We start from the raw sequence: 20,916 nt of genomic DNA, 5'->3' as shown, positions 1-20,916 counted from the left end.
TTGGAATACTCTGTAAAGCTATCATCTTGTTCAACAGTTCTCCAAATATGGTTTAGGGACCCCTGTAATGTCTGGGACTCTTTCATGGAGTTCATGAAGTCAAAATTATTCTTATGATAACACTAAATTGTTTTAATTCTAACATGATAAATATAAGTAGATATAACCCACATAAAAACTTTTCTGGGGGAGGATGGATGTCCTTCATAATTTTTATAAGTATGAATTAGTCCTGTGACCAAGAAGTTTAAAATACCATGTCCTCCAATGCCTTCATTTTGTAAATAAGAAAATTATAGACCTGAGAGATTAATCATAAAGGTAGTAAGTAGCAGACTTTAAATTCAGGCCATCTGATTTCAGATGCAAAATTGTGTAGTGAAATGGTTTTCAAACCATTATACTTTCAAATAGTTTTGAGGACTCTATAAAGATTTTTTGTTTATGTGGCTATTATATGGTCAATGTATCAACCATATTTTAAATTCATATATCCCAGTATATTTATGAAAATAATTTTAACTTTAGAATCCCTCTAAAGACTGTTGGTGGTCACTCAAGATAGGAGAAACTGCAGTATTAGTCAAATTTTACTCAATTTCCTTTTGTGATTATGTTTATGGCATTCATCACAACTAAACTATATACTCTGTGCAAAGTCTATAGCATTCTGAGAGGAATATAAGAATTCCAGTAACATTTACATACTTGGACTACATACTTAAATGCCATAGAAATATTATTTCTTTGATGAAGCACTTTCCTCCACAGATGTAGATTGAAATAATGTAATACTCCATTCTCTCCAAATTCTTGCCCATTTTACCCCATAAATCCTTCACAGAGTATCTTTGAATTTCATGAGTACATTTTTAACAGGTAAAGAAATTACTTGCCAAAGTGAATTTTTCCTGCTAATTCATCGCAGATAACACAGATTTTGCATTATTCAGTAAATAAATAGAACTTTTAATTTGGTTTTCATTTTGATAAATGATGAACTTCTATAGAACCATGGTTTTGCTGCTGTTTTTTTTTTTTTTTTTTTTTTCCTTTCTATGGTAAAAAATTTTAGCAAAATTCATTGAAGTGATTTACATGCTTATGCACATTTTTTATAGTGCCTTTGTAGACATAATCCAGATATTCATCATTCAGATAATCCTTTTTTTTCTCTTTTCCCCTTAGGCAGGAAATGATGTTATGAAAATCCTTTCTTGTTGCCCCTTTAATTCTGGTGTTCCTCCTGTTTATTTCTCTCATTGTCATAGAATTCTGGGGTAGGGTGTGGTGGGATAATGTAGGTTAATTGCATTGCACTGATGGACAAACATTTATTTTTATAAAACATCACTATATAAGGGCCTTGTCCACTAATTACTTGGCTTGTTTCTATGTGTCTAATATTAGAAACATTTGATGCTGTCAAGTGTTCTGAATATACTGTGTCTTCTAAGGCTATTGTGGGGAACAAAAGATGATTTTTAAGAAAATATTTCCACTGTGGACTTTCTTTAAGAGTCTTATGAGCTTTTACATTTAAATAAAAGAAGAAAGAATATTTCCTTACATTCTCTTTAGTCATTAGTTTCTTTTCTTTTTGTTCAATCTCATAAAAACAAAAGGGAAAAAGAAAAGATAAACATCAGACATTTATTTAATAAGATTTGTGCTAGCTGGATTTTAATATTATAGTGGTGATTCAGGCACATAATTGTAAGTTGTAGATGTTTTTAAAAAAAAAAAAAGGTGTTTTTTTAAGTACTCTATATGGATTGACTATAACAAAAAAAAAGTGAAGAAATATAAAAGTCTGAAAGGTAGAATGCTAGCAAAAGTTTAATGACTTTTGGGAAATCTAAAATGTTATATAATTTTATACCTCCCAGGATTCATGATAATATTAATTACCTACTTTTCCAGAAAGTCAGCTATAATTAATTTTGTGTAGTTCAGTATTCTTCTCTCAGTCATCTGGTTTTTATTAAACATGATAAGAATAAACATCATGGATAGTTAGGAAAATTCATATTCAGCCTTTAACATAACTGAGTAACACTGAACAAGTTGCTTAACCATACTTTACCTTAATTCTCCTAGGCAACTCTCTTTATAACAAGAAACTGGAATAATTGTTGAATATCTTATTGGGTTAGGCCAATGAAATAACAAGGTGTTTTAAAAATAATGATTATGATGGACATATTAGAGATATCAGTGACATCAATTAGAAGATATCTTATTGGGCCACACCAGTGAAATAATGGTGTTTTTAAAATAATAAGTATGATTGACATCCATATCTTATTTTAAGAATTGCAAATTTATTTATATGCATTACTTTATTTGAACTTTAGAGCAGTCCTGTGATGTAGATCCTATGATTATTATCATTAGCTTTGAAGATGAAAAAATAGGCTCTGACTGAAAAGATTTTAAATGTCAAATAGTATTTGTATTTTATCTTAGAAGTAATAGTTAATCGCAGAAACTTCTTCGGTACAGTAGTTAGGTGTAATTTTTAATATTATCATTTTGGAAGCTTTGTAGAAAAGAAGAGAGAAATTAGATGCAGGGGAAACAATGAGAAGTTTTTCAATAATCCTGGCTATAATGGGTTAGATCTTTAATTAGGTTAATGGTATTACCAAGCTAAAATCTATAAAATGTCTCAGCAGATTGGATACTATATTTCCTAGTCTTCCTAACCTGAGTGACTGAAAGACTGTTTGTGGCCAGAAATTGGGATGTAAGAAAGAGGAATGGCTTTAGATGACAGAGGGAATGACAGTGAGTTCTGTTTGTGCATCTTGATATTTGCAGTTCTTACAGGATCATGCAAGGAATACAAAATACATTTTGTCAAAACAAAAAAAGAAAATTATAGACCAATTTCTTTAATGAATATTGATGCCAAAATCTCTATGCTAATATTTTATTTATCAACCAGGATAATGCAGGAAGATTTATAGCAGGAATGCAGGGCTGGTTCAATATTAGGAAAACTGTTAGCATAATTGACTACATCACTAACCAAACTAACAGAAATCATATGATTATCTCAATAGATACAGAAAAAGCACTGGACAAAATCCAACACCCATTCCTATTAAAACCCCTGGAGAGTATAGGTATAAATGGAGTTTTCCTTAACATGATCAGTAATGTCTATTTAAAATCATCAGCAAGGTCTATTTAAAATCATCAGCAAGCATCATATGTAATGGGGATAAAGTAGAAGCATTCCTACTAAGATTAGGGGTGAAACAAGGTTGCCCACTATCATCATTACTATTCATTATTTTATTAGAAATGTTGGCTTTAGCAAAGAAGAAACCCATTTATCACTCTTTGTAGATCATATGATGGTATAACTTGAAGAATCCTAGAAAATTAACTAAAAAACTACTAAAAACAATTTGCAATTTAAGTTACAAAATAAATCCCCTTAAGTCATTTGCATTTCTCTATATTTCCGACAAAGTTCAGCAGCAAGAGATACAAAGAGGAATCCCATTTAAAATAACTGTAGATAACATAAAATATTTGGGAGTCTAGTTGCCAAAACTCAAAGTCAAGAACTATATGAACACAATTACAAAACACTTTCCACACAAAGTCAGATCTAATTAATTGGAAGAATATCAAGTGTGCATAAGTAGGCTGAGACAATATACTAAAAATAACACTTCTATCTAAACTAATCTACTTATTCAGTGCCATACTAGTTAACCTACCAAGAAATTACTTTATAGAACTAGAAAGAATAATAACAAAGTTCATCTGGAAGAGCAAAAGTTGAAAATTTTCAAGGGAATTAATGAAAAAAAAAAAAGTAAATTAAGGTGGTCTAGCTATACCAGACCTAAAGCTCTATTATAAAGCAGTGGTCATCAAAACCATTTAACTGGTTAAGAAATAAAAGTAGTCGATGAGTTGAATTGATTAGGTTCATAAGACACAATAGTCAATAGTTCACAAGACATTATATTAATTTAATGTTTGTTAAACCTAAGACCCCAGTTTCTGGAATAAGAACTCAATATTTGACAAAAAGTGCTGGGAAAATTAGAAGTTAGTATGGCAGAAACTAGGCATTGACTAACACCTAATACCTTATACCAAAATAAAGTCAAAATGGATTCATGATTTAGATATAACAAGTGATACTTGAACAAATTAGAAGAACACAAGATAGCCTATCTCTTAGATCTGTAGAGAAGAAAGGAATTTGTACATAAAGAAGAATTAGAGTATATTATGAAATCCAAAATAGATAATTATGACTATATTAAGTTTAAAAGTTTTTGTATAAAGAAAATAAATGCGGACAAAATTAGAAGAAAAGTAGAAAGCTGGGAAGAATTCTTTTACTTCTCTGGCCTCTGATAAAGGCCTCATTTCTTAAATGTATTTGACTTTAATTTATAACAATATAAGCCATTTTTCAATAGAAAATTGGTCAGAGGATATGAACAGACAATTTTCAGTTCAAGAAATTAAAATCATATCCAGTCATATGAAAAAATGGTCTAAATTACTATTGATCTGAGAAATGCAAATTAAAACCTCTCTATAGTACCACTACACACCTCTCAGATTGGCTTAAGATGACAGGAAAAGTTAATGAATGTTGGAGGGAATGTGGGAAAATTGAGACACTTGATCCAGCAATGTTTCTACTGGGCCTATATTTTAAAGAGATCATTAAAAAGGGAAAAGGGCTCACATATGCAAAAACGTTTGTAGCAGCTCTTTTTGTAGTGGCAAGAAACCAGAAATTAAGTGGATGCCTATCAGTTGGAGAATAGCTATGTAAACTATGGTATATGAATATTATGGAAATGATTAGCAGGATGATTTCAGAATGGCTTGGAGAGACTTATGTGAACTGATAATAAGTGAAGTGAGTAGAAATGAGAACATTGTATACAACAATAGCAAGACTGTGTGATCTTCAGTTCTGATGGATATGCTCTTTTCAACAGTGTGATGATTCAGGCCAGTTCCAATAGTCTTGTGATAGAGAGAACCATTTGTATCCAACATAGTATTTTCTCCTTTTTTGTTGTTGTTTGCTTGCGTTTTTGTTTTCTGTCTCATTTTTTTCACTTTTTGATCTGACTGTGTAGCATGATAATTGTGGAAATATGTATAGAAGAATTGCACATGTTTAACATAAAAAAAAAAAAAAAAAAAAAGAGGACACTTGCCAAGGAGGACTGAAGTTCCAGACATCAAAGCTAGAATTTTAGTTAGTTTGTTTAATTTCACAATTCATTTCAATTAAGCCAGCCATTTATTACCCATCTCTAGTATGTGGGGGATTATGCTAAGAGTTTAGGATATAAGATACAAAGGCAAAGACCTGTCTTTCATTTAAAGAGCCTACATTCTACTGGAATGAACAACTTATGCATAGATTGTGAAATACAGGCTAGCTCTCTGGAGGGCTTTAGGGTCAGACAGAGTCAGGATAAATTAAAGTCCTTGGTCTTTAGGGGTAGAAGTGAAAGAGACAGCCAAGCAGAATCCTAGATTCTCAAGTCCAGAGCCACCAGGCTCTCTCCTCCTAGTCCTGCAGCATAGTGACCTTTTGGCTCTTCTCTCACCTGGCCCTCAGATCCTTGTCTATGATTATCTTAACACTTAACATTCAGTAAGCACCAAACTGTGAGAAGAGCCATTTATCCAAACATATGCTAATAACGTCATTGTCTCACATCAAATAGATAATTAGTTTTAAGTGCTTGATTGTCTTATTCAAGCATATTTTTTTTTTTCTGAGTTTCAGCTCTTTACAATAGATAAGTAAATACTTTTTTAGGTGAGAGTATTTAAAATGAGGGAAATAGGGACCTGAGCCTTAAAGAAAGATAGCTGTTTTAAAGGAATTCAAATTGAGGTTGACAGATGACCTCTGCAAATAATTCTGGGGTGGGGCATAGTTTATCAAGTTAAGGGAACCTGTAAAAGTCACTTTCAACTGAAAGGTGAGTCTTATCAAGTAGGTTAGTAATCTAAAAATAGCCTGAAAGGCTGGAAAGGAGCTAGATTTTGGAGAATCTTACAACTCAGACAGAGGAATAATATATTTCTCTTGAAGTAAAGGAGTGACTAACCATCTTGCATAAGGTACTTGTACAATCTTCCCGTTTATGTTTATTTATCCAGCTAAGTGGAAATAGATAGAGGAACAATGGTAAATAGGGGGAAAAAGTTAAGCCTTTATTCCAGTAATCTGGGTAAGAAGTAAAGAGGGTCTGAATTTTGCTGGGGCTATTTTGTATAGTATATTTACCTAACCTTGGTGCCTACCAGATGTGTTGATTGGTTATTGTTAAATTAATAAAGAAAATTTAGTCATACACAAAAGGGGATTAGTGTAATTCATATCATGGAGGAGGAATTAACATGTCTTGGCAACTGATTATATATGGAGGTTGATGGAGAGAGAGGACAAGAATGACTCTGAAGTTAAAGGATGTTATTAATGCCCTAAAAATATAAAATAGGTAAATTTGGAGTAGGTGAGGCTTTTGAAGATTATTAGAAAAGGGGAAAAATGAGCTACATGTGGGACAAATTTGATTTGAGGTGTTAAGAAGGCTTCTGATATATAGAAATATACAGGATATACAGGAAAGATGTCATACAAACTTGGTATTAAGGAGATAGATTAGTACTAGATACATCAGCATCAGCATCAGCTACAGAATATTATTAATTTGGGCATTAGCTATATAGTGGTATTAACTGAATTCATAGGAGCATATATACTCAAGGGAAAATTGGACAGCAATCAAGGAACAAAGAATAAGGAGAAAAATAGGAACAGAAGAGAATTTCTCAATTATCAAACTGCCTATACCCTTTGATCTAGCAATACCATTACTAGGTTTGTTTCCAAAAATGATTAGGGAAAAAAGAAAAGAACCTATATGCTCTCAAATATTTTTAGCTGCTCTCTTTGTGATGGCTAAGAACTAGAAATTACAGGAATGCCTCCCAGGGAGTGGCTGAACTAATAGTGGTATATGATTGTAATGGAATACTATTGTATTATAAGAAATGTTGAGCTTGATTATCTTAGAAAACCATGGATAGACTTGCATGAAATAAAAAAAATGAACAGAACCAATATGTAGCAATATAGTAACAGCAATATTGTTTTAAAAATAACTTTGAGCAAATAAGTCATTTTGACTATTATAATTACCTGAATGAACTACAAAGAACATATGAAGGAAGACATCTGCATCCAGAGAATGAATTGATTAAAAAAAAAAGTATGTATAGTATGATTTTATACATACTTATATTTGTATCTAATTGTGTCCATTTCTAGAGGTGGGGAAGATCAGGCAAGAAGGAAAAAAAAAAAAGAAAGTGACATTATATATTTAAAGGGAATAAATTGTACACAGTGGATCTGTAGCTTCATTTGCAATATTTTATTACACTGTATTGTAGAAATGTTTATTTTATTCTAAAATTTAAAAAAATTTATAAAAAAAGAAATACTGAAAATGAAAAGTAATTGTCCAGATTTGCTGCATAGCAATACAACCCAGAAAGTAGATCACATATCAGAAATCCCAAAGTCAAATTAGGTATAAAAACTATTCTGAGCCTCAATTTTTTTCTTCTTCAACATAAAAGACTTGAATTAGATGATCCCTAAGCTCTTTTTTAAGTCTCATATATGATTTATGACCAACATTCTATAATTTGCCATCCTATCTGGAACCATAGTAAGAGGAAGACTAAGTTCCACAGAACCCAGGGCTAAGAAACTATTATTAGCCAGGGTTTTCTTTGTTGTTATTGTTCATTCATTTGAGTTGTATCTGAATGTTCACAAACTCTTTTGGGATTTTCTTTTCAAAGATATTAGAATGCTTTCCCATTTCCTTCTACTGCTTGTTTTACAGAAGAGGAACTAAGGCAAACAGGTTATATGATTGGTAAGTTTCTGATACCAGATTTACATTTAGGAAAATTAGTCTTCTTGATTCCAAGTCCAATGTTTTATCTACCTCACTGCCTCATTGCCCAGGGTTACTAGATGCCAAAAATATTTTCCTTATATGCCAATCAGATCCTTACTTAATAAACTAAAGTGACTCTTTATTTCTAGAATAAAATATAAAATATAAATTCTTCTGATTTCCTTTATAAAATCCTTTTCTTTTCTCATTAGGCATAATTGTTTTTTTAATTTTAATTAATTTATTTTAATTTTATTTTAATTATTGACAGAATATATGCCTGGGTAATTTTTTACTACATTATCCCTTGCACTCACTTCTGTTCCAACTTTTCCTCTCCCTCCTTCCACCCCCTTCCCCAGATGGCAAGCAGTCCTATACATGTTAAATATGTCACAGTATATCCTAGATACAATATATGTGTGCAGAAGCAAACAGTTCTCTTGTTGCACAGGAAGAATTGGATTCAGAAAGTAAAAATAACCTGGGAAGAAAAACAAAAATGTAAACAGTTTACATTTATTTCCCAGTGTTCCTTCTTTCTGTGTGGCTGCTTCTGTCCATCATTGATCAGTTGGAACTGAGCTAGATCTTCTCTTTGTTGAAGATATCCCCTTCATCAGAATACATCCTCATACAGTATTGTTGTTGAAATATATAATGATCTCCTGGTTCTGCTCATTTCACTTAGCATCAGTTCATGTAAGTCTCTCCAAGCCTCTCTGTATTCATCCTGGTGGTCATTTCTTACAGAACGATAACATTCCATAACATTCACATACTACAATTTACCAACTATTCTCCAATTGATGGGCATCCATTCATTTTCCAGTTTCTAGCCACTACAAACAGGGCTGCCACAAACATTTTGGCACATGCTGGTCCCTTTCCCTTCTTTAGTATCTCTCTGGGATATAGGCCCAGTGATAGCACTGCTGGATCAAAGGATATGCACAGTTTGATAACTTTTGGGCATAATTCCAGATTGCTCTCCAGAATGGTTGGATTCGTTCACAACTCCACCAACAATGTATCAGTGTCCCAGTTTTCCTGGATCCCCTCCAACATTTATTATTATTTTCTCCTGTCATCTTAGCCAATCTGACAGATATAGTGGTATCTCAGAATTGTCTTAATTTGCATTTCTCTGATCAATAGGGATTTGCAACACTTTTTCATATGAATGGAAATAGTTTCAATTTCCTCATCTGAAAATTGTCTGTTCATATCCTTTGACCATTTATCAATTGGAGAATGGCTTAATTTCTTGTAAATTAGAGTCAGTTCTCTATATATTTTGGAAATGAGGCCTTTATCAGAACCTTTAACTGTAAAAATGTTTCCCAGTTTGTTGCTTTCCTTCTAATCTTGTTTGCATTAGTTTTGTTTGTACAAAGGCTTTTTAATTTGATATAATCATAATTTTCTATTTTGTGATCGATAATGATCTCTAGTTCATCTTTGGTCTTTGGTCACAAATTTCTTCATCCTCCACAAGTCTGAGAGATAAACTATCCTATGTTCCTCTAATTTATTTATAATCTCGTTCTTTATGCCCATTAAGCATAATTCTTATAGAGAGCTGGAACTCTGGAGAAATACTTGAAACAAGGTGTTACTTCAGTGGAATTGATGAGATAATTGTTCTCTAATTCACGTATATACTTGGTACTTAGTATGATGATGTAATAGTTTTCTATATCACACATATTTAGTATATTGTAATGATGTAATTAGAATAGGATATTTAAACTGGAGACAAAGTCAGACTCAGGAAGAGACTGGTTGAGACTTTCAGACTGTCAGACTTCTGGAGGAGACTGGATCAAACTATGACAGACACAGATTGTGTAGAGACAATAAAGACTTTGGACTCTATTCTTGTCTATTGTCATGGTGTCTGTCCTGCTGAGACCAAGATCCTTCAGGAAGACCTCCAGAAATATAGGCCGTTCATTGGTGAAAACACCAAAAAAAGAGGTGATCACTTCCTCCCTCACTTCTCAGGGAAGTGAAAAGACCAAACCAGATATTGTTAGCAGATTTTCTTTGGGATGAAGGGTCTTACTTGAAACAAGTATACATAAATCCTTCAGCATGGGAGGTATTACACAATTACATAGTAACATAACATAGGCTAATAGTGATGTAACAAACAATATGATTCAACATGAGGAATTATTCATTTCCATAAGTCCTAGAAGGAGGTTATATAAATAACAATCACAAATACACCTCCTTCAGCAGCTAAGAAATTGTCTAAAACCAATCTGTTGCTCATTACTTAACATTTCAGGAAATCCAATGATTCCTGCTGATTTTAAAGTCCTGCAACAGTCTTATTAACAATTTTTAATGTTCATGAGTTAATTACCATAACTGTCATGCTCTTCTAGTGGTAGGCACAGTCAGATATGGAATCACACGATGTTTCTTGGGTCTTCTCCATCTCTTTCCTATGGACAAGGCCAATACGACTCGTTGGCACCCAACTGATTCCTTCTCCATCTATAGAGATAGGAAAACCTTCTCCCCCAAGTAGTTAAGCTATCTGGTCCCTTCCATTCACCACTTTCTTTATCTCTCTACTTTATCTGGCGATTATCTAAAGATAGTGGAGCCGCTTGCACTGGATGCTGCCTTTCCAGCGGTCTATAAAATCTGTCTGCCAGAGCCAGTGCATTTTTATCAAAAATCAAAAAATTAATGGTATAGAGAGCTGAATTTAAAAGTTCTCTAGGGTCACCTGTGGCTTACCCTTTCTTTTGTTTTTGGAGGATGGTCTTGATGTCTCTGTTTCTCCTCTCTACTATTGCCTATCCTTGAGGATTGCCAGTGCTCTGTAAAATCTTATACTGTGCACAAAAGTGTGCAAAATGTTTAGAAGTATATGCAGGTCCATTATTTGTTTTTATTGCTTGCGGCACACTCACAATTGCAAAAGCTTGGATATGGAATTCATTGACTATTTGGTCAGTCTCTTTTGCTGCTAGTATTGCAAAAGTAAATCCTGAAAAGGTGTCTACTACAACATGGATAAAAGACAGACGACCAAAATATTTATAATGGGGCACATCCATTTCCCAAATTTCATTGGATGTCAAACCATGAGGGTTCTTCGATATAACTAACCCTTACTAGATTTATTTCATTCCTGGACAACATCCTGTCACCACTCTGTTTTAAGATATTTATGAATATTTGATGTTGGTTTTTTTTTTTAAATCTACCATTTTCTTGCCTTCTATACATAAACAAATGTAGGGAATTATCAGTTGCAAAAGAGACATTGGGTTTTCTGTATCCAAGTTTCCTTTTAGAGTCTTTATTATTGCCAAGGGTCACATAACTATTAAGTTTTTGAAGAGTAAGCTTGAACTTAGGTCTAAGTACAGGTGTCTAACTGGTATGGCACTTAGCTGCTTACTTTATTATCTTATATAGATAATCCTTGATTTTTTAAGGCTAAGAGGGCATTATGGGACTTCCATTGATTAACTGCATACTTCCATTTAGTTTAATTGATTTGATTTATTAGATTTAATTGAATTTGGTTTTCAATTCAATTTGATTAATTGGTTTAAATGAGACAAGTATGTAATTATTAAATGCTGTTTGCCAATAATGTACTATACTCTTGGGATACCAAAAAAGGGTTGAAGTTGGGACACAGTATCTCTGTCTTTAAGAATCTCACATTCTATTTTAATAGAGAGGCACCATTCAGATAACTTTGTACATGCAAGATATAGATAGAATAAATGAAAAGTAAATTCAGAAGGATCTTTTTTTTTAACTGTAAGATTGATATCATGATTGAATGTAACATTATTCTAGTTCATTAAGGAGTATCCACTTTAAAAAGTTTTATATCATATAGTTTACATATATATATAATTTTAATTACATATAGTATTGTAATCTATTAATTAATAAATAATTAACAATTAATAAAATTTTATTAATAATTTCCATCAGTAATGTTATTGTTTAATAACAAATATTTTATCATGCTGACAATTTTATGGGAAAATAGAAGGTTATATAACCTTCTATCAAAACATCTTTCTTTGTGGACTTGTGATTTCAGGATTTAGAAAATTTCCTAGAAAACCTTTTCTATCATTGTAGATGAAACCTTTAAAAAAAAAAAAAAAAAAAAGGAAAATTTCCTAGAAAACCATTTCTATCATTGTAGATGAAACTATAAAAAAAAAAAAAAAATGTCTTAGTGAGTTTGGCCTGAGAGTTTAATTGACTTCTTGGATGATAAAAACAGTTGATAAAACTTGAATCCATGTATTCCTGACACTATCTTATTCTATACCACACCACTTTACTATAATAAGCATGTCTCATAACAATGTGTTTTTTTTTTTTGTTTTGTTTTGTTTGTTTGTTTTTGTTTTTATTAAACATTATCTGGTTAGGTCATAGAATCGTACAATTTTAAAAGCATTAGGGACATTATAGATAATAAAGTCTAAGCAGCCTACTTTGAAGATGAGGAAACTGAGATTCAGAAAGGCAAAGTGCCTAAGATATAAGTAATAGAGCTAAAATTAAAACTTTTTCAAAACTCAGTATAGTGTTGCTTCCATCATATCATTTTAGGAAATGCTATGCCCATCTTTCCACGTATTTCATTCTACAATTATCGTTTTATCTTTATCACCATGATACTCAACTGTGAGACAAATGAATTAAAATGTAATAATTTTTATGATATGGAATATTATGTTCACCACAGGAGCCTTAAAGTCATATTAACTTGATGATAAATAAGTTATAAAATTATGTTAAGTAATTGTTAAGTTAGAAATAGTGAAAATATTTTTGTTTCTGTTTTTTGTTTCAAAACATATGCATAGATAATTTTCAATATTCACTTTTACAAAACTTATGTTCCATATTTTTCCTTCCCTTCCCCCACCCCTCTCCCCAGACAGCAAGTAATCCAATATGTTAAACATATGCAATTTTTCTATGCATATTTTCACAATTATCATGCTGCACAAGAAAAACCAGATCAAAAATTGAAAAAATGAGAAGGAAAACAAAATGCAACCAAATAATAAAAAAGGTGAAAATACTGTGTTGTGATGGACACTTAATCCCCACAGTTCTCTCTCTGGGTGCAAATGGCCCTCATCATCAGAAGACCATTAGAACTAGCCTGAATCATCTTGCTGTTGAAAAGAGTCACATCTGCGAGTATTGATTATTGTATAATATCACTGTTGCTGTGTACAGTGTTCTCCTGGTTCTATTTATTTCACTTAATTTCAGTTCACATAAATCTCTCCAGACCTCTCTGAAATCATCCTGCTGATCAAACATCATCCTGCTGATGGAACTCTAATATTCCAAAACATTCATATATCTTAACTTATTCAGCCATTCTCTGAGATGGGCATCCATTCAGTTTCTAGTTCCTTGAAACTATAAAAAGGGCTGTTACAAACATTTTTGCACAAGCGGATCCTTTTACCATTTTTATGGGTTTTTTTTGGAATACAGGTCATTGCTGCATCAAAGAGTTTTGCACAGTTTGATAGCCATTTGGTTATAGTTTCAAATCACACTCCAGAATAGTTGGGTCAGTTCACAACTCCACTAACAATGTATTAGTGTCTAAGTTTTCCCACATTCTGTCCAACATTCATCATTATCTTTTCCTGTCATCTTAGCCGATCTGAGAGGTACCTTGGCTAGGTCTTAATTTGCCTTTCTCTGATCAATGATGATTTGGAGCCTTTTGTGAAAATATTTTTGAAAAAATAGACTAGCTCATATTTACATTTTAATTTTGCAATGGAGGTAAAATGATCTATATTCCAAAGAAAAATGTGGAGATGGAAAGTTAGGTTTGCATTTTAAAAAATCTGTTAAATATATAGTGTTTTAAAATTGTCTCTGCTTCCATTAAGCACTCAGATTTAAACTTTAAATGTTGACAGGCATAATGATAGGCTTTTGTGATGAGTTAAATCTTTTCCCACAAGGAAATACCACCTGGCATTAGGGGGAATATTCAGTATTTTAAATTATTACATCTATCATTATTCATAGTTTTTTTGCATGTAATTTTCCCATTATTTGGCAAATTTTATTCCACATAAGTGTGGAAAGCTTAATTCCTTGAAAATGACACTGTATATAATTATTTTTGTCTTGTATTTAATCCATTGATATGTTCATTAGGTATATTTAAATATTTAACACCTGGATGTCTGAACAAGGAATGTGTGTGAGATACATTTTTATTCTAGTGTCTATTAACATTTTCTCTATCATATTCTAAAGTCTACACAATCAAAAAATTATACTTTTTGTATACTTACATTATTCAACATTTGGATATTAACTCCAAAAAACCTATTATGCTATTTTAAAATAATTTTTATTTATGGGAATAGCATTTAAATTTATGAAAGGAAACAAGACTGCATAATGAAAATATAGAACCAGGAATCAAGAGACTTGGATTATAATCTTATCTCTATTACTAACTGTTGGTTCCCTAAAGGATATATCTCATTATTAATTTCATCCCTAAAACAAGTGTAAATTAATTAAGTTATTTTGCTGAGATGATCTTTTTCTTTTGCATTCTCAATGCCTCTTCAGCCTGGCATTTTGAATAGTATGGCATGTGTAGCCAGAAGATCCATTTTATAAGTGTGGAAAATAAGGATATTAGAATTACTTAAATTACATTAAATTAATGAAATTTAAGAGTTACAATTTTCTTCAAGTGTATGCTGAGATGTGTATAAGAAACAGATTGTTTTTTTGGTTTTACTGATAGGTCAATGCTGAAAATTGCAGAAAATAAAATGAATAATTTCTTGGCAAGCTATGTTTTTTTAAAAATAATTGTAAACAAGGTCACAGAGTCTGTTCTTATTTTTAGAGAAGGGTAGACTTACCTTTCTGTGTTTTAAATGTTATAATTTATCATGTATCTTTTATTTTATGTATACATACATAAGTTTTATACATATGTGTGTATACATAGATGTATATACATATATACACACATATATAGATATAGATATAGACAGATACATATCTATATGATATTTATTAGTAAGATTCAAGATTTTCACTGTTAAGATAAAATCCTTACATTTATACTTATGACCAGAAGCACCCAAGTACATTGCTTTTATTTGTGAAAATGATATCTTGAATTCTGACTTAGTCAAAAAGAACAGTGAGGAAGAGAAGGAGCAATGACTATATTTTTAAAGAATATATGCTTCTTGAGAGGCCAGACTCAAGATGGTGGAAAGCAGACACGACTTTTTTTGTGACCTCTTCTGACCTTCTCTCAAACCAACAGCAGATTCTCTAAACTGTTTTTGGAGTTAAAGAACCCACAAATATTTGGAATAAAACACATTTCCAGAAGATGATACCTTGGAAGAACTTCAGAAGAGGTCTGTTTCAAACAGACAAGGGGACGGTCTGCTGAGTCCAGAACTGAGCACAGGGAGACCAGGGCAAGGAGATGGGGCAGAGAGTTGCTGCTTTCACACACTTAGGAATCTTCTGTGAAACTCTTAGGCTACTCTGTCCTGGTTGTAAGCAAGTGGTTTTCTGCAAAAGGCAAAATGTAGAACACTGAGCCCTGGAAGAATGGAGGCCATCTCCATGATTATGCAGCGCCTGAAGTCAGTCAGCAGAACTTCCCTAAGGCAACCTAAAGCAGCTGAGCAACCCAACTGCCTTTAAAAGAATGAGCTCAAAATCAAAAAGCATTCTCCCCATAGACAACTTTTATGGAGAGAAAGAAGAACAGACCTCAAATCCTGAAGTTTCTAAAGGCAGATCAACTCCAGATGAAGCCCCAAAGGGAGATATGAGCTGGTCCCCATTTCACAAGGCTTTCTTGGTAGGTTGCATAAAGGGTCTTAAAAGAGAGTTAGACGAAAAATGGGGAAAGGAAATGATATCTTTGCAAGAAGAGATGGGAAAAGCATATTATTCCCTACAAAATAGATTTGATGAAATGGAAAAAAGCACATTAATGCCTTATAAAATAGATATGAAAAAGATACCAATTTGTTGACAAACAAAATTTGTGAAATGGGAAAAAAATGCAATGAACAAAATAATTCAATTGGCCAAATACAAAAGGAGCTAAAAAGGTAACTGAAGAAAATAATACACTAAAAATTGGAATTAAACAAATGGGAGTGAATAACTCAATAAGACTTTAAGAATCAGTCAAACAAAAACAAAAAAATGAAAAAAATAGAACAAAATATGAAATACCTCCTAGGAAAAACAACAGACTTCGAAAATAGATCTAGGAGACATAATCTATGGGATATTGGACTTCCTGAAAGCCATGATGAAAAGAAGAATCTAGATATTATTTTTCAGGAAATCATAAAGGAAAACTACCCCAATGTCTTCGAATAAGAAGGTAAAATAGCGATTGCAAGAATTCATTAATCACCTGCCAAAAGAGATTCTAAAATTAAAACCCCAAAGAATATCATGGCTAAATTTCAGAGCAATTGGACCAAAGGAAAAATATTGCAAGGACCCAGAAAGAAATATGTTTAAATTATTTAAAATAATTATCGGAGGAGTTAGGACCTAGTTGCTTCTACCTTAAAGGATTTCTAACTTAACAATTACTTAACATAAAGGACACTAGACTAAAAATGTATCTCACACACATTCCTTGTTCAGACATCCAGGTGCCTGGAATCTGATATTCTGAAAGGTAAAGGACCTAGGATTACCGCCAAAAAGAAAAAGCTATCTAGCTAAAATGAAGGAGCATTCTCTTTTAGGGAAGAAGATGGACATTCAATGATGTAAGTGAATTTCACCTATTTCTAATGAAAAGACCAGAACTGAACAAAACCTTTGATCTCCAAACACAGAACTCAAGAGATGCATAAAAAAGTAAAAAGGAAAGAAATCTTGAGAACTATATTTCTGTTATGGATAAACTTAGAAAATGTGGGTATAATTTGATTTCATTATGATAATGTGAAAAAAACTAGAAGTGAAAGAAAAAAGATCATGCTGGAAAAAAAAAGAGGTAAAATAAGGGAAATTACTTCTCATGAAGAGGAAAAAAGACCTATTATAATTGAGGGAAAGAAGGAAAGGGGATGAGCATTGTGTGAATCTTATTCTCATCAGATTTGGCTCAAATCAGACATATTTGGTTTCACAGAAACTTTCTCATTTTATAGGGAACTGAGAGGGTAAAGGAGAAAAGAAAGGGAAAGACTAATAGAAAGGAAAACAGAAGTATTAGGGGAAAGATGCAAAACAGTGGGGGGTCTCTAGAAAGGGAGGGCTGTTTGAGGGAGGTGATCATCAGAAGCAAAATACTGGGGAGGAGGAAAGGGGGAAAGTAAAGAGAAAAGCATAAATTAGGGTGAATTATATGACAGAAAATGCAGGATTAGTTATTTTAACTATTAATGTAATGGGGATGAACTCTCCCACAAACCGGAAGCGGATAGCAGACTGGATTAAAACCCAGAATGCTACAATATGTTGTTTACAGGAAACATATTTAAAGCAGAGTGTTACATTAGAGTAAAGGTAACAGGCTGGAGCAGAATTTATTCTGCTTCAGGTGAAGTGAAAAACCAGGGATAGCCATCCTGATTTCACATCAAATAAAATTGTGGTTTTAATATAATTAAAATTAATTAATTTTAAGATTTTAATTGAAAGAAGTAAAAGAAATTATATTTTACTGAAGTGTACCGTAGATAATGAAACAATGTCAATATTACACATATATGCTGTAAATGGTACACCTTTCAAATTTGTAGAGGAGACTTTAACAGAACTGCATAAATAAATAGCAAAACTACACTAGTCGGGGATCTCAACCTTGCTCTCACAATTAGACAAATAAATAAATAAATAAATAAATAAATAAATAAATGAAAAATTAAGGAGGTAAACAGAATGTTAAAAAAAATTAAGTATCATATTTCTTTCGGAAAAATTGAATGGAGATAGTATTTACTTTTTTCTCAGCAGTTCATGGAACCTATTCAAAAATTGATTAAAAATAAAAAAAACCCCTCAAAATCAAATTCAGAAAGGCAGATATAGTAAATGCATTACTTTCAGTTCATGATGCAATAAGAACTACATGCAACATCAGGCCAGGAGAAATTAGACTAAAAATTAATTAAAAATTAAATAATCTAATCCTAAGAAATGAATGGATGAAACAACAAATCATCGACACAGTCAATAACTTCATCCAAGAGATTGAAAGTAATGGGACCGCATACCAAAATTTTTAGGATGCAGGCAAAGCAGCAATAAAGGGAAATTTTATATCTCTAGATATTTACTTGCATAAAATAGAGAAAGAAAAGATCAAAGAATCAATGCTTACTAAATAAAAAAAAGCTAGAATAAAAAACAATTAAAAACTCTCAATTACATATCAAATTTGAAATTCTGAAAATAAAAGGCGAGATTAAAAAAATTGAAAGTTAGCAAAGTATTGAATTAATAAAGAAAATAGAGTTGGTTTTATGAAAAAAAACCGAACAAAATAGATAAATTTTTAATTAATTTGATTAGAAAAAGGAAAGACAAATCAAGTTGTTATTCTCAAAAATGAAAAAGATCTTTCCATCAATGAAAAGGAAATTAGAGGAATAATTTGGAGTTATTTTGCCCAACTATAATGAAAAAAAAAAAATGCCAGTGAAAGTGATCTAGCTGTGTCAGATGTAAAATTATATTATAAAGCAGTGATCATCAAAACTATTTGGTATTGACTAAGAAATAGAGTAGTTCAAAAGTGAATAGGTTAGGATCACAGCACAAAAAAGTCAACAAAAACTACATTTTGCCCAAATCTGATAATCTAAGTGAAATGGAGGAATATCTACAACAATATAGATTGCCCAGATTAAGAAAAGAGGAAATAAATTGTTTTAGTATTCACATTTTAGATAAAAAAAATAGAACAAACTATTAGTCAACTCTCTAAGAAAACATCTTCAGGGCTAGATGGATTTACATGTGAATTCTACCAAACATTTAAAGAACAATTAATTCCAATACTATATAATCTGTTTGGAAAAAAAAAAACAGGAAAAGAAGGACTCCTACAAAATTCCTTTTATGACACAAATATCGTGCTGATACCTTAATGAGGGAGGGTGAAATCAGGGAGAAAATTATAGACCAATTTCCCTAATGAATGTTGATGCAAAAATCTTACATAAAATATTAGTAAAAAGATTATAGAAAGTCATCCCCAGGATAATACACTAGGATGTAGGATTTATACCAGAAATGCAATAATGGTTCAATATTAGGAAAACTATTAGCACAATCGACTATATCAATAAGTAAACTAACAAAAATTATATGATTATCTCAAGAGATGTAGAATAAGCATTTAATAAAATCCAACATCCATTTCTATTAAAAACATGATAAAATATCGGAACAAATAGACTTTTCCTTAAAATGATCAGTATTTAAAACCATCAGCAAGCATCTTATGTAATGGGGATAAACTGGAAGCATTCTCAATAAGATCTGGGCTGAAACAACCTTGCTTACTATCACTTTTCAATATTATATTAGAAATGTTAGCTTTAGCAATAAGGGAAGAAAAAGAGATGAAAGGAATTAGAGTAGGTAATGAGATCATATTATCACTATTTGCAGATGATATGATGCTATACTATGGAACCCTAAAGAGTCAAATAAAAATCTACTAGAAACAATTCACAACTCTACCAAAATTTGAGGTTAGAAAAGAAACCATCAGCATTTTTATATATTACCAACAAAGTCCAACAGTAAGAGATTCCAAAAGAAATTCAATTCAGAATAACTGTTTATAGTATAAAATATTTGGGAATCTTTCTGCCAAAGGAAATTTAGAAAGCATATGAACACAACTACAAAACACTTTCCACACAAATAAAGTCTGATCTAATCAGTTGGAAAAATATCAAGTGTTCATGGCTAGACCAAGCGAATATAATAAAAATGACAGTACTATCTAAATTAGTCTAGTTATTTAGTGCCATACCAATCACATTTCCAAAAAATTATTTTACACACCTAGAAAAAAAATTCATCATAAGTTCATATAAGTTCATCAAATAAGTTTGTCAAATAAGTTCATCTGCAAGAATAAAAGTCAAGAATTTCAAGGGAATTAATGGAAAAAAATGCCAATGAAAGTTGTCTAGTTGTGCCAGATGTAAGATTATATTATAAAGTGGGGGTCATCAAAATCATTTGGTACTGACTAAGAAATAAGAGTAGTTCAATAGTGAATAAGTTAGGATCACACCACAAAACAGTCAATAACTATAGTAGCAATCTAGTGTTAGACAAATCCAAAGACCCCATCTTTTATGATAAGAACTCAGTATTTGACAAAAAAAACTGCTGGGAAAATTCAAATTTGTTATGGGCCAGAACTCAGAACTTGAACAAGGTACTAACTAAATGGAATTGATGAGACAATGGTTTATCTAGTTTAGCCTGGTGCTTAATAGTTCTTTAAGTCCAGTATGATTGATTTAATCTTACAACAAAAAATGGTTTCCTGATGATATTATGATTGGTTTATCCTTGATGTGGAACATAAAAGTTAGGAGCCTTAACCAGGTTCATGGAGATTCAGAAAGGCAGAGAAGACAAAGGCCTGGAGGTAGGAGGTTAAGCTCTCAGTACCAAGGAAAGAGATTCATGCAATCTTCAGTCAGGCTACTGGGGGACTTAGAGTCTTAGAGACAGAGCTAGAGAAGACAAGTGGACTGGAGACTGAAGCACAATCCCTTGGACTCAGACAGATTCATTCTATCTTACACCATCCTGGTGGCAGGCTCTCCTCTTTCATTTTCTCCACTGAAACCAAGTCCCCTCTGAAGACCAAGAGAAA

At 32.0% G+C, this 20,916-nt stretch overlaps 1 protein-coding gene across 5 annotated transcripts in view; it reads left to right on the top strand.

The window, feature by feature from the left end:
- ROBO1 (roundabout guidance receptor 1) overlaps nt 1–20,916 on the top strand; it is a 622,307-nt gene that overhangs the window by 451,279 nt on the left and 150,112 nt on the right. The gene's annotated exons all lie outside the window — the stretch shown is intronic.

The sequence above is a fragment of the Sarcophilus harrisii genome, chromosome 3 (assembly GCF_902635505.1).
Source record: "Sarcophilus harrisii chromosome 3, mSarHar1.11, whole genome shotgun sequence".
Classification (NCBI taxonomy): Eukaryota; Metazoa; Chordata; class Mammalia; order Dasyuromorphia; family Dasyuridae; genus Sarcophilus; species Sarcophilus harrisii.
Note: the sequence above shows the minus strand (reverse complement) of the source record. Positions and strands in the feature narration are given on the sequence as shown.